Source organism: Squalius cephalus (genome assembly GCF_949319135.1).
Source record: "Squalius cephalus genome assembly, chromosome: 3".
In the NCBI taxonomy this organism is placed as follows: Eukaryota; Metazoa; Chordata; class Actinopteri; order Cypriniformes; family Leuciscidae; genus Squalius; species Squalius cephalus.
Window position 1 is genome coordinate 59018423 of NC_137124.1, and position 12882 is coordinate 59031304.

Below are 12882 nucleotides of genomic sequence, written 5' to 3' on the forward strand. Positions count from 1 at the left end.
TTATCGATAAAAAAAAAATAGACTGCAGCAATGACATTTTGTCAGAACCTCTTGTAAATTACAGGTTATTTTGTTTAGTTTACTATTCAGAATCGTGATCGTCTATTTAAAAAACAATCGTGAATTTAAAATAAAGTTACCAATATTTATTAATGTTTAATGTTAATTTCAACATTTAATAATACACAATAGAACCTAAAGTTGTATGCTAATATTTAAACAAACCCGAATTAACATAACAATATATAATAATACTATACTACACTGTAACAAATGTTTTGTTCATTGTTAGTTAACTAATGAGACCTTATTGTAAAGTAATACAAATGTGTAACTGGTCAATTTTTTTACTTACGATTTGTTACACTGTAATTATATATTTAAGAACTGATTAATATTAAGTAACTAAATACTTACCCTAGGGTTAGAATTAGCGTTTGGTTTAAGGTTAGTTGCATGTAATTATGCATAATTTATAGTTATTAGTAATAACTATAAATTATGCATAATTACATGCAACTAACCTTAAACCAAACGCTAATCCTAACCCTATGGTAAGTATTTAGTTACTTACACTATAGTAACCGCATGTAACTTGCAGAAATTACACTGTAAAATAAAGTTTAAAAAAAATATGTGCGCTTATATATAAAATAAATAAATATAACCGTGGAATGTGGAAGAAAATCCGTAACAATAACCAGTAATGGATTTATGTCATATTTGTGATTTTATCGGAGTGCTTATAATCTTTCTCAGGCTGACCAAGCAATGGTGTGAGTGAAGGAGCAACGGGGCAGATGTCTCTGTGTACTTTTCTCCAACAGCACTAACTGTGTTTGTTTACATGTCTTTACATCCTTCGTTTCTGAGGGGTGGGGAAGAAAGAAAGGCAGATGTGTGTTTCTCATCAGCTCACCTGCGGTGACACCGCTAAATCCTCCCCTAAAACTGAGTCACAATAACAGTGAATGGCTAACAGGTGCAGCGATGGTTAAACAGTCAAAAATTGGGGGAATCAACTGAATAAAATGGAGAAGTTGGTCCATTTTCTAGCAGCAGCGGCAGCTGTATTTACTAGAGCTTTTCCGTCAATGCCTCAGAATATGTTCTGCATTGAATATTCTCCCCAAACCACAAGAAGAATCGGTGGAAATGCCATCTCTTATCCATATTCATAAATAGTGCATACGACTGTCACATACAGTCACACTTGAATGTTAAAATATCAAGTGCCATTTATTGCAAAACATTTTCATAAAACATTTGTTGTGTGGCTTGGAAATGTGTATGCAGATGCCACTTATTTGCAGTAATATTTGACATTTGTAGTGCACTATATATTGTTTTACCACACAAATAAAACAATATGGATAATTAAAGTCTCGAAATAAATAACTACTGACAATACAGTCATCGTATAAGAAGTCTCAGACACATTCAGTGAACTGATATATGGACACTTATGAATATCAAACTGGGTGCCATTTATTGCAATACATTTTCATAAAACATTGGTTAGGTTGAAAATGATAAACCAAATGAAGGCAAAAAGTATTTGGATACTCTGTTGTCAAATGTTGGAATATGTGTACAATTTGCTTTAATATTTGAAATTTGTAGTGTTGCCTACTATACATTGTTTTTACCACACAAATAAAACAGTATGCATAGTAGTAGGCAGTTATAGCTAAATTAGGCCTACTACTAAAAGTAGGACTATCCATCCATCAACAGCCAATGTTTTAGTGATGCTCCTGTAAAATGAAATACTCAGTTTAACTATGTTACAAAAACATCATATCTCCCATCTGATGTGAATGGCCTCGATCGGGCTTCGGGCACCAGCTGCCTTGCTGTCAATCGCCTGATGAATGCGCGTGTACGTGATATGGGGAAACAGCGGCCCCTAGCGGCGCCTGATCAAAATACATTCAAAAACCCGTTTCCCTGACCATCAATAATACTGCTCTCCGGAGAATCAATCTGACATTTTTATCAGAGACAGGGACAGCGCTTATGATCCCTTAAGAATTGCAGAAAATTGTGGGCACATCCTAATTATGTTAATAGCAGGTCTATTAAAAATGTGATATGAATTATATTAGGAATCGTCAATATCAGAAGGGGGTTATGCCGCACAAGGGAGGCAGGCTGTCAGAGAGAGAGAGAGAGAGAGAGAGAGAGAGAGAGAGAGAGAGAGAGAGAGAGAGAGAGAGAGAAGAGAGAGAGAGGGGGGTTAGGAGCGCAGGAGAACGCTTCTCCTCTCCAGATGGTGTTTTAAACGCAGACAGAAGGGTCATTAGACAACAACACACCAGCTTCCAACCACTGACAACAACAAAAATAAACCAAAACGCGAGATGGTGCAGAGCGAGACAACGCGGAATGTGTAGCATCAGTTTAGCCGGGACGCGAATGATGTTTTTAACGGACCGTTTTTTCGAATTCGGTGTGGCGGGAGTTCGCGAAGGACAGTTGGAGTATTAACGGAAAGATCTCTGAAACACTCCCTATCTAAATCGTTTCTTTAGACGAGGACTTTCGGGATTTACCACAGACAATATCCACTACACTTCTACTTGGAGAAAATGGAGCATCAGTGGCAATATTAAAAAACATATTCTATGTTATTGGAGGGATCGCGGACATCTTCTGTGGAATATGATATAAAATCCATCAAGACCGCGAGATCTGAATCGGAGGACTTTGCGATTTATTTATTTTTTTGTGATTTGAGAAATCGAAGCGAACTTTTTTTTTTCGCCCGATACATTTTTACTAAGAAATTTATCAAGATTTTGACATTTGAAAGGAACGTAATACCAAAGTCTCACTACTTTAATACTAAATCTCCGCTGTGTTCTAGCTTTGTATGATATATTTTCGTTCTCTTCAAATTGAATTACCTCATTATTTATTACGAAAGTCAACATCGCGTGCAATCCAAAGGAGTTCAGAACTCTCTCTATCTTCAGACACTCTTACAAAAAGGCATATTTGATTTTTATTCATTTTGGAAAGTTCTTACCTTTTTCAATGAAGATCGAGGCGTAATAATCTCCCTTCTGTTTTTATTTTTCGCGTGGATTATTTCGGCTGCAATTACCTCAGTTTGACTTCGACCTTCAAAAGTAAGTTATGCCTCTGCTTTATTTATCGTTTAATATTAACGGCTATTCCTTACAAACATTTCAGTATAGTAGGCTATGGGCTGATTATTTTATATGCTTGTTAAGCTGGATATGTCTTCTAGTAGGCTACCAAATATAGAAATTAAATGATTAACAACGTGTGTTCAGGACAGGTACAGTTTTAAATATGAAATACAAACAATTATTTCAAACGAGTTATTTCGAATCTAATTAGGAGCCTGTTATTATCAATAAATGTTCTATTATCACTAAAATGAATTCGAAACAAAAATTAAACCTATATTAAGTCATACAAAATATATTTCTGTAATTAGCCTATTCGTTTTAGTCACAGTCTATGAAAATAACCCAGAAACTGATATAGGAAAAACAAAAACAAAAAATGGAAAAGTTCATTTAATGGAAAAAAATCCCAACCTCTTTAAAAACGATTCAGCTTGATCTGATCTGTCAGAAATTTGCTCACATGCTGCCTTAATTCACATATTCTGAAGAGAAAGAGCTTTCATTTATGTTTATTATAAAACATTATTTCACTGACAAGCAATCTGGCTGATAACAAAACTACAGCATATTTAAGCTTTAATCTAATGGAAAAGTAGCAGTCATCGGCCTGGCAATCTCTGCACCTGTTCATCTTAAAATGATTAGTCTAGATATGAGCAGAAAAATGAAGATTTGATCTGGTGCATTATGATGAATTGTTCATTGCAACCTTGCCAGCACACCGATGGATGAAACCACAATATGCTCTGTTGCAACATCACTTGTCTTAACTGTCCTTCAGTCCAGCCCAGTCAGCATTGATGCTCCTGCAAACCACCACTTTACTCTTCAATTGACCCCAGTAAAGAGCAGCTGAATTATGAATGAACAGACGGTAATAGTTTTCCCAACAGCTGAATGTCTAAAGGTGAAACCGCACTGTGGCCACAGACTATCCTTAAACATTACCACCAAACAGCCCTACAGCTTTTACAGGCAAATATCCCTGCGCACCGACTAAGAGAACGCCATTCATTAATCAAAATGATTCAGTTTGCTTTCATAGAAGAGTCATTATATGAAGTAAAGCCAGATGAGGAGACATTGGTAGTGTGTTGATATGGAGAACTTGTTTGAGGGTCTTTAGAGTCAGTGTTACTATAAACTGCTAAGCTTACAAGTTAGTCAACTTTTTTTTCCCCTTTAAGGCCGTTCATAATAAGTCAGCTACATAAAAATGTAGATTGTTCTAATTTGACACTGAAAAGTAACTAACTGATAGTTGATCATACTAGTTCTTAAAGGGACAGTTCACTCAAAAATAAAAATGTTGTCATCATTTACTCACCCTTATGTTGTTCAAGACCTGTATGAGTGTCTTTCTTCTGCTGAACACAAAAGAAGAGATGTTAAGAAATGTTGTTAACCAAACAGTTAGCCATTGACTTAACCATAGTTTTATTTTTCCTATCATTAACTGTCTGGCTATACTGACATTCTTTAAAATATCTTCTTTTTAGTTAAACAGAAGAAAGAAACTCAAACAGGTTTGGAACAACATAAATGATGACAGAATTCAAATTTTTGGGTGAACTGTCCCTTTAAGACACAGTCTTAACATAATGGCTATGTTTATGCAAATTGTTGACAAAAGCTACATATGCTTAAAACATTAAAAACAATTATGCACCAAAATTCATATGCACAAACAAACAATTATGCACCAAAATCATTTACTTTTATGCACACTGACTACTTCATGATTTGCACTCATTGTGAATCTAGTTTAGTACAAAAAAAAAAGTGCAATGCAAACTGTCAGTGCAACACTCGCCACTGATCTGCAGTGAGAAACTCACTTGTGCTGTCGTGTGGAAGGTGTCAGCTTCTGTGTGGCAGAGATCTTAGGTTTACTCTACTAGTGTACAGGACAGCTGTTTTCAGGTTAGGAGAGAGTGTCCTTGTGGCAGTGACTGCAATGAGAGCAGGGACATGGTGTGCACTGGAGGTAATTATTGTAATTTGAGTGCGGGTGCAGGTGAAGTTTGCCGTCTCGTAATTAACGAGAGGAGCAGATGGCGGTGGGCGGGAGATGGTGTCGGCAGACGGCCGGTAAAGGGGGGAGGGAGAGGACGAGAGAACGAGGGGTCAGCCTGCGATCAGTATAAGCACCTGATCGGCCAGGTAGCCTGACTGTCACCTGCGAGAAAGACCTTCACGTGGCGGGAAAAAAATTCCGTTAAATTTACGGTAAAAAAAAAAACGGTAGCTGTGGTTGCCAGCAATTTACCGTGAAAAACTACATTTGAGGTTTTACAGACTTATTATCTGACTTATTTTACAGATCTGATATAATCACCTGTGAGAAAGACCTAGCTAACACAACACGTGGCGGCAAAAAAAATACTGTTAAATATACGGTAAAAAAAACGGCAGCTGTGGTTGCCAGCAATTTACCGTGAAAAACTACATTTGAGGTTTTACAGACTTATTATCTGACTTATTTTACAGATCTGATATAATCACCTGTGAGAAAGACCTAGCTAACACAACACGTGGCGGCAAAATAAATACTGTTAAATATACGGTAAAAAAACGGCAGCTGTGACTGCCAGAAAATTATCGTAAAAAATACGGTAGCAACATTTAAAGTTTTACAGACTTAACTTAAATCTACAGTAAAAAAAGAAAACGTATTTCATTATCTGATATAATCACCTGTAAGGGTTGTTAGTTAACTAGTCATTAGTTAACATTGTGATGTGCTGGGGACATAAAAAGGGCTTTTGCGTTCATAATGTTGGTACACCGGTTCGAATCTGGCATGCAGCATATCCTGATCCCATTTCCGTTAAATAGAGCGACATAAGATATGTTTCCATCCACCTATTTTTTTTTAATTGCATAAAAAAACAATGCAAATAAATAACAATGCTAAAAATGCGCTTATAAAGTCAATTGAGGCGGATACATTTTTTATCCGATGAGCAAAAAATACAATAGAAACACATTTACAGAATAAATCAATGTGCATCAAGAAACATTGAGGCTGTGATTGGATAACTGGAGTAGCCAGCGGACCAATGGCATCGCAGCATCTCAAATGTTGGGTTTGGTGTTTCTGAAACGCCGGAGTCGAAGTGTGTGATCAGAAAGATTTGGTTTAATTCCCTCCAGAAGCGTCTCACACACACGAGTGTGTTCCCGAACGCAAGAGAACATGACAGCGTTTACTGTGTTTCGTCTGACGCTCTGAGACACACTCGTTTATGATGGAGGGAAAAAGAGCCAGGTTAAAGTAACATACATTTTTATTACTGATATCTAGAGAGCTGTCAGATCACACACTCATCCTAATTCCCATAATGCATTGTGCGGTCCCGAGCAGGTGGGGATGACCGCACGCTTTACAAGAGAGGTGTTTGAACCTGTTTTGTTTATTTGTCGACGTCTTTAGAAGAGCTCAGTGGAGATTATCCTGGTCATTAGCTGCCACAGAGAGCACTTATGTGTCACTTATGTCCTGGTGTGAGGAAATGAATCTCAGACTGGGTTAAAGACCCCCCCCCCCACACACACACACACACCTCTTTCCAAAGTTGCATGTATTGAAAGGAATGCCACGCTGCATACAATAAAAAATCCATAATTTCACAGTGTGCACCACAAAATCAATGGGATACAGGAAGAGTTTAGAGATTGCAGGCAAAAGTGGCACAAATCTGATTCAAAACAGTGTGAACAGCACAAAGCAAACATAATCTGACGTTTTCTGATTTGGACTACATGCATATTTGGTCCTGAATCAGATACATGTCTGATGTTTTGCAGTGCAACATTTACATCACTCTAGATCGACAACTCTACGCTCCAAAAGACTTTACATACAGGAAGTTCTTTGGTCACTTGGTTAATATGGAAGACGGCAGTGAGGTTAGTTATAGAACTTATAAGTATTACGGTGACGGCTCTATACAAGGGCAAACTTGAGGGAAAACTATATGAGAAAAAGTGAAAAAGAACTATATGAGTTCTTTGGTCACTTGAAATTCGCTGGCTTCTGCGGCACATCAACTTATAAATGAATGTGGACTTCATTGGATTCCATGTTGCCTTCCGTATGACTGCGTGCCATCTTTGTTATTATTCTTTTGCACATGCGGATCAGTTCAGGACTGTGACTAGTTATATCAGAATCTGATATTGGCCACATAATGTGAACAGCCAAACAATTAAGGATAGGATTTCAAACCACATACAGATGTAGCTTGAAAGGTTTCATGCGATTTTTTTGCTGTTCACATTAACTAATTCTGATCTGATTTCAATCAGATATGCACAAAAATCGAATTGACAGTCTGAACGTAGCCACTCGCTCAGCCCATATTTAACATCTAATGAATGTCATATTTGATCGGCCTCCTAGTTAAGTGATAAATACACTGAGTCTCAGTACCTACTCAGGGGTGAAGGCTGTATAAATCCGACTGTTATGGCAAATTGCCCCATCCGGTCATCCTACAGTGCCGACCCCGGGCTCCCAGCGGGAGTGCCAGTGAGTGGGAGCAGCAGGGATGGGCTAGGGGGGCAATTGCCATAGTTTTAGCCCTGTTTATCCTTCCAAACAGTGGGAAAGACGGCGACGGTGCGGTGAGCACATGTGTTTGACATTACTGTGACATGGCGTCCTCTTTCGGGAGAAGGAGAATGTCAGAGAGCAGTGGAGCCGGCCAGCTTCCAAACATCTGGAGTAACAAAAACACATTTACGCCACATTGTAGGAGTGGGGAGTTCACTCAGAGAGAAAACCACATCAATCTCAGAGACACTCGCTCTACTTGTCTTTCCTTTGCCCATTTGTTCTCACAAGAAATGGTGTTGTCCTATCTTAAAAACACAATTAGTCAGCTTTATAAAAGATTGCATGTAAAATAGACTATCGGCATTAAGTCTGGTCCACTCTGTAGGCTTTTGTGGCCGAGACCCGCCCACTTAGATAGGAAGAGACTGTCTGATTGACATGTGAAGTGACCAATCACATGTTTAAGAGGGGGTAAATCTGAAATCTCCAAAACTGAATATACAAATGTGCTCAAGGGTTTAGTTTAATTGGTGTTAAAGGTGCAGTAAGCGATTTCTGAAAAATGCTGTTGAAAGTGGAATCGGACCGAGCAGCACAACACACTTGTGGCCAATCAGCAGTAGGGGGCGTGTCTACTCATGATGGGGAAGGAGAGAGAGAGCCAATCAGCAGTGGGGGGCATGTCCACTCATGATAGGGAAGGAGAGAGAGAGCCAATCAGCAGTGGGGGGCGTGTCCACTCATGATGGGGAAGGAGAGAGAGCCAATCAGCAGTAGGGGGCGTGTCCACTCATGATGGGGAAGGAGAGAGAGAGCCAATCAGCAGTAGGGGACATGTCCACTCATGATAAGGAAGGAGAGAGTGAGCCAATCAGCAGTAGGGGGCGTGTCGGCTCATTATGTGGTGGAGAGAGAGTGAGCAAGAGGGAGATTTGATGAAAGATTGTAGAAAGAGAGATGGCTGAGAGACATTACAAAAGAGGAAAGCATTTTTGTTCTTCCTTGTCGTTTGTTCATCATCTTTGCTTAATTTTTCACAAAGCATTATTTTGCCTTGCTTCAGCTATGATAAAGACACATCCAAAGACACACGCATTGCGTTTCCTGCATTTTGGGGGCGGAGAAATGAAGGGAGGGGGCATGTTTGTTTGGGTTGATTTCAAATATCAACAGTGTTCAATAACAATTCGCTTACTGCACCTTTAAGTGCCTTGTATATCTTTAATTAATGCTAAGAAGTTCGCAAACACTGCCAAAACCAGCAGTTAGATCCTGAAGCGCACATTGTCTCCCATCAGACTTACAGAAATCTATCAGCCAATCAGGTTAAAGCTTACATTTTTAGAAAGCTCTCGTCAGAGATACGGACACATTTCTCAAAGAAATAAGAGACTGCTCAGGCTGATGTTGCAAGATTGTTGGATCCTCATTTCTCTGTAATGAAAAACAGACGTGATCTGGTCAAACTGGGGACATTGTAAACCTCTTTGAGAAATGGCTCCCATTATGATTCGGCTTGTTTTGTTTGGATGATAAGCAAACTCTTGGTAAATAAGAAGGTGGGGGGGGGGGGGGGGGGGGGGGAGGAGGATAAAAGGATAAGTTGCCAGCGGAAGTATGGCTGAGAGACAGGGCACCAGCTGGAGTAATCCCTGCTGTAGAAGGGTTTATTAATCAAACAGTGTGGAAGTTCATATCAGCGCTCCTGTCTGTGATAAAGCTAGTTCCTCTCTCGCCCTCAGCCAGTTAGTTATCACACAGTTCTGAGTGGTAACTACAGATGAAGTTCAGTTATTAAGCCCTCACACACACATACAACTCTCCTCACAATGATGTTAAAGAATTGAGAAGGGGCTCTGGGCTGGATTGGGACCGGGAGACGTACGATGTAGCGTATTTTCACAAATTAAAGCAGCCGTTATCTCACGGAAACAGAAGCAGAGCGCCGGACTATCCTGTCATTCTTGAAATGGGTTTGAGCTGAATTTCACTGCGGCTCCAGTCTCTTACGAAGACCTTAATCTAACGCAGAGGTCTTCTCTGATCAGTTATTGTTCCACAACCAGGGATCCAGCTGAAGGAAGTTTAATTTCCATACAAAAAAAGGAACGTTTTCAAAGCAAATGGAATTGGGAGAAACATTTTTTTGTTGATACCAGAATGTTCCAGTTGGAGGAGGGAAGGGGGGGGGGGGGCTTTTAAGAGGATATTCCTATGGAAATGAATACAAATTCCTGCAGAGACTTTATAGTATCAAAAGTGTCTATTAAAAGGGGGGGGGGGGGAGCTGAATTGATCCCCACTGAGGACACAGCATGACCGAGAGACAAAGACAAGGACAGAGAATTAATCATTATTATAATCTTGACATTACATATTTAGCATATTTAGGCATTGTTAACAGTGCACCTATGTAGGCTGCTCACTTGTATATTAATTTATATTTATATTTTATCTACAGTTTATCAGGGATGCACAATATATCGGCCACCATATCGGTATCGGCTGATTTATGATCATTTTTAATGTCATTGTTATCGGTCCGATAAGAAAATTTGGCTGATATATTAAAAAGGCGATAAATAATGTATTATTTCTTTCAGCTGAGACACTTCAGAGGCACACTGTTCAACATGATGGGTTTGAATTGCTTGAAATATGATTGGAAAATACAGTAAAGTGCAACATGTGAAAGTGAATGAATGAAAGTAATTATAATTGTGTGCTTGGGACATGGTTTTAATACTGAGGATCACTGTACCATTACTGCTTCAATAATTTCATAGAAGAAGAGAATATTAATCAATATACACTGTAGATAGATAACTTTGGTTATGTATATGTTTATGTGATTTTTTTTTTTTTTGCATGTGTGTGTGTGAGTTGAGCAGGTTATAGCCTTTTGTGCTCCATAAATCAGCAAGCTGTAATGACGCAAGAGCCAAAGCAAACAAGAGCAGTACTAGGCTACAGCTGGCCATAGCCTAAGAGAACGAGAGAGCGAGAGAGAGTGAATACAGTGGAGAGACAGCAGCTGTCAGGCCCGAATCGTGCACCTGTCTCACAGGAAGAGTCGGGCCACTATTTCCTGGATACGCCTCCTACGCCAAACACTTCTGCTGTTTTCTCAGAGAATATACGAGGGAGAGAGAAAAAAGAGCTAGTTATCCGAGTTAGGGTGAAAAAAAGAAGTCAGTTGCAAGCAGAGCCAGATCCTGACTTATGACCGAGACTTTGAAATAGATATATTTTCGAATTAAATACTAGCAGTACTGTACAAAACATCATGGGAATCAGTGCACTGCATTCAACTGTAAACATCTCAAGTTAAAGATATCCTACATGGTTGCCTCATGACACATTTGGCAGTCTAATCAAATAACGAGTCAGTGAGGTAACGGCTGATGGCATGAGGGTTCAGCATTTCACATATTATTGTGAAATTTTGATGGATGTAGACCATTGTTTTGGTTTTTACTGTAAAAATAATAGAACTATGGTACAATGCTATTCGGCCATCAGAAGTGCACACAACCACTCTTTCCACTCATTGCATGTTCATCCTTCTCCCAGGTAATAGTCATCCATGTGACAGGATGTGACATCACTTCTAGCGCAGTAACAGATGGTGAGCATGGTAGCCTGGCGTTATAGCCAATCTTGTTTTTCTTCCAGTCATGTGAGCAGGAGATCTGCAGTGTGTGTGTGTGTGTGTACAGGCCCTGTGTGTTTTGCTTGGCACGCGTCCTCTTTGTTTGTTAGGATTGTCAAGGCGGGTCCTCTGGAGGGCTTCTGTGTCTAATTCCCCAGCCGCCCCTCACGCTGCCTGTATGCAATTAACAGAGTAATTAAAAGCTTGATGAGCTAATTGGTGTTGGGTGAATCTGCAGGTGTTTTGATTGGGGAGCTTGTTTGTGGAAGTGCGGAGAGCAAACAGATTCCTGTCATAGATCATTTTGTCTCTTTTTTTCCATACTATAAAAGTAATACATGAGTTGAGGGAAAGCGAAGCTATTATAATTATTTATCAGCCTTGATGGGAAAACTGCAATTGTTCCATAACGATCGTTCCTGTAGGGCTGAAGGACAAGCATGTCTTATTATTTGTCCAAGCATTAATAAAACATTATGGCTCTCTTAGAAGAACGAAACTGTTTCATTCTTTTGTGTAGCTTAATGTTGTTTCCAGCATCAAGCAAACTCTCTCTCTCTCTCTGAAAGATGATGTTTAATGTAAAGAATTACGAGGCCATACAGTTGGTCCATAAACCAATAGAAACCTCATTGCTTGTTGTGTTCGCATCTGCCAGTTGATGACAGAGATAATGTCATTTAACAGCGATGTGCAACAAGACATCTTGTCAGCCCAGAGTGTATGCCTAATTCATACAGTCTTTCACCTTCTTCCTCGCCTTTTACACATTTATTTTATCTTCCCCTCTCACTAAAGAACTCTGTGTCTTTGAATATCAGTTGACAGATGTGTTGGTGATGGCTGCATGCCTGCATTACTCTTGGTCCCCAGATGTCTGAGCTGAGGACGTGTGTGTGTGTGTGTGTGTGTGTGTGTGTGTGTGTGTGTGTGTGCTTGTGACAGTTATTGTTGTTCAGGTGTGTGAGCTTGAGCTCTGAACCACGACAGACACCGTGACCACCGCCTAAAGCACGACGGTTACTTCAGGCAGCAAAGGAAACAACTACAAACGCAACAAGTCCACAGAAGGGTGGAGGGACACGAGAGTCAGAAACGAGTCTTGGACTGTGAAACGGAGAGATTCTTCACACTGAAAAACCCCAGACCACTTGCATGAAGCTAAACAACAAGCACCTTCTTGTAAATTTGCTCTTGAATGTTCCTTACTCATGCAGAAGTGGCCAAACACTCATCTCTGCATCTCGACTGGTGCCCAGCGCTGTCCTAACACACTCCAGATGGGCCGAGCTGGGGAGTTGTTCTTGGCACGTCCCGGCTCGGCTGAATGTCACAAATACTTTCCTTTATTTAGGAATGGCTAAGGCCGGGCGGCTGAAGAGAGGATAGGAGGGAGTAGGGTAGAGAGAAGCTCAGCAACATCTGGGTTTTATTAGCAGCCATTGGGAGAAATCTGAAAAGGAAGTTTTTTTCTTTCTTGCCTTTTTGGGTAGTGCTGGACTTTCCAG

The 12882-nt window shown here is 39.8% G+C and overlaps 1 protein-coding gene across 9 annotated transcripts in view; it reads left to right on the forward strand.

The window, feature by feature from the left end:
• Window positions 1-12882, forward strand: part of cbfa2t3 (CBFA2/RUNX1 partner transcriptional co-repressor 3) — a 77529-nt gene that overhangs the window by 17432 nt on the left and 47215 nt on the right. The window contains exon 1 of one of the 9 annotated variants that reach the window (XM_079865000.1): window positions 2208-3134. The exons of 6 other annotated variants lie outside the window; for them this stretch is intronic. The gene's annotated coding sequence lies outside the window, so the exon portion shown is untranslated. Of the gene's footprint in view, window positions 1-2207; window positions 3135-12882 lie in introns of those variants that run through there. 2 more of the 9 variants (XM_079864999.1, XM_079864998.1) reach the window with 2 other exon arrangements.